This window comes from Phalaenopsis equestris, unplaced genomic scaffold, assembly GCF_001263595.1.
Source record: "Phalaenopsis equestris unplaced genomic scaffold, ASM126359v1 Scaffold000002, whole genome shotgun sequence".
Lineage (NCBI taxonomy): Eukaryota > Viridiplantae > Streptophyta > Magnoliopsida > Asparagales > Orchidaceae > Phalaenopsis > Phalaenopsis equestris.
In genome coordinates, this window is record NW_018164444.1 from 6,354,997 (window position 1) to 6,357,450 (window position 2,454).

The following is a 2,454-nucleotide window of genomic DNA, read 5'->3' on the forward strand; positions in this document are numbered from 1 at the left end:
TATTTTTAATTAATTTTATATCTTTTATTTAGTCAAAATTATATAAACACTAGTGGAGTTCTCGGTATCAATCTCACAGGGAAAGTTACGAAACTTTAAAGCGTAAAGCATATTGCAAAAATCCAATATTCAAATCACAATATGCATATTGTAAATATTAAAGTTGCTAAAGTTTAAAGATGGTTAAACATTTAAGTTTACTAAAGTTACTTTCTAAGTTTCTAAACAAAATTATCGAACATAGAACTAAGTATTGTATTGAAATTTTCAAATATGGAAAAGGTGTCCTCCCCCTTACAATGATACTATGGTGAGTGAATGATAAAGATTAGTGAAGACCTTTTATTGTGCCAAATAGGTGCATACCTATTCTTTACCCTCTTTCAAGTGCTATAGTGAACATTGGTTAATCCTAGGTTTAGTCCCGAATTCGTGGTTAGGCTGGGAGGATACTGACTCTCACTCCAAAAATCTCACTTCCCTTTGCCTGAAGACTAAATCTCGCTTTAGTTTCCAACCACTAGGACCAAGTTGGGGATTTTAGTCCGTCACTATAAAATCTTCAATTCTACTCCCAATAAATACATTTTCTTATTTATTTGCATTCAAACCCCATGAACTTCACCATCCATGGAATTTGAATGTGATCTTAACTTTTCTTGTAGAATACATAGTCATTCCGGATCATATGTTTCACAAAAATTTTTAACAATCAATATTGCCAGATCAAAAAGTAAATGAAGCACAAAGGGTAAAAATCATCACAATAGTTTAACATTAATTCAACACATCCAATGTAAATCATCACTTCACCATATCTCATTGCAAGGAGAAAGACAAATAAATCTACTCAGAATTCATGAGGAAGATACGATAAAACAAGGAATTTATATATAAAAGAAACGTCATACAAACAATAAGAAGTAAATAAAACTTATCTAAATTTCTTCTCCAAGCAAATCCCTTAAAGTTCCTTTGAATTCTCTTCTCTCTTCACGACAACACACAATTCACTCTTTAGACAAGTAAGGAAGAAGCAATCTCTCACTCTCCTTCTCCTCCAATGCTCCTTAGAGAGGAATCCTTCACAAGACTCTTACAAACCCTAGACTCTCACAACACTCTCCAAACAAGACAAAACAGTCCCCACAAGACACAAAACCCTCTCCAAACATAACAAAACACTCCCCACAAGACTCAAACCACCAAACTAGGGCACCAAAAAAACTTTAAATTTTTTTAGAACAAATTTCTCAACATATTCCTCAAGTAACACTCCAAAATCTTTCCAAATACATTGAATTCGGACTCAAACCAACATCGGGCACCGTCAGCACTCTATCGCTTCAAATGTTTTGAACTCTCTGGAATTGGGTGCCATCAGCGCTAGTAGGTAGATTTGTCTAACTTGCCTCTTTTCGCTCTAAATTTGTTCCTTTTTATTTTTGTTTGCTCCAAATGCCTTAAATCATCACGCCTACAACAAAACATGAAAAATACCTTCCTTTAAAGTCAAATATCACCAAAAATGAGTAAAAATACATATGAAAAATCCAACATATTTTTGGTGTGTCAAAATCCCCCAAACTTAACTATCACTTGTCCTCAAGTAATTCTTCTACTACATAAAATTATGATTCATGGTCGGGAACTTTACTTTAAAATACCTTTATTTTTTATTTAAATGAATATAATTGCAAGTCTTTCAGGAGATTTTTTAATAATTTAAGTCAAAATTATAGGTGTAAGACCATCTAGTCATCAAGTCCAAGAGTTCTAATCTCATATTCATTTCAAGAATAACTATAATTTGTCACAATAAGGGTACTTGGAAGAATAATATGAAAAAGAAGTCTATGAGAACTCTATTAGTAAGGGTGTTAATACTTTGAATATAAATTCAGAAATGTAATTAAATTCTTTCATTTAAGTTGATTCCAGTGAAGCCAATTTTTGATTAGGCATCTCTTAAAGCTTCTCCTCACATATATTTTCTTTTTCTATGTATGGATTTATTTTTAATCCTTTTTTTTCCTTGAGTGATTGCTTTCAATCCTTTCTTTTCTTTTTATGTGAGGATTACTATATCTGGATAACCTTCAATAATTTTGAACTTCACTATTGTCTCCCTAAAGTAGAAACTTGTGACATTCCTTTACTTTATAAATGTATTTTAGCTTTTAAGTGATTCATCATAGAGTCCCAATTTTTTTCCTTTCATATAAACTTCTAAGACTCTTAATATTTCAAAAATAAAGTTTTCCTTTACTTTAAATAATCAACTACAGTCTAATCCTCTTATAATAAATATCTTGGCCTACAAAGTTAACCTTCATTACTAAAAATTTTACCTTAAGCTTTCTAATATATTTAATTAAAATAAAAAATTTAGATATCTAAAATTAAGTTCTAATATCGAAAATCATATTAAAATTAATTTTGAAAGAAAAAAAA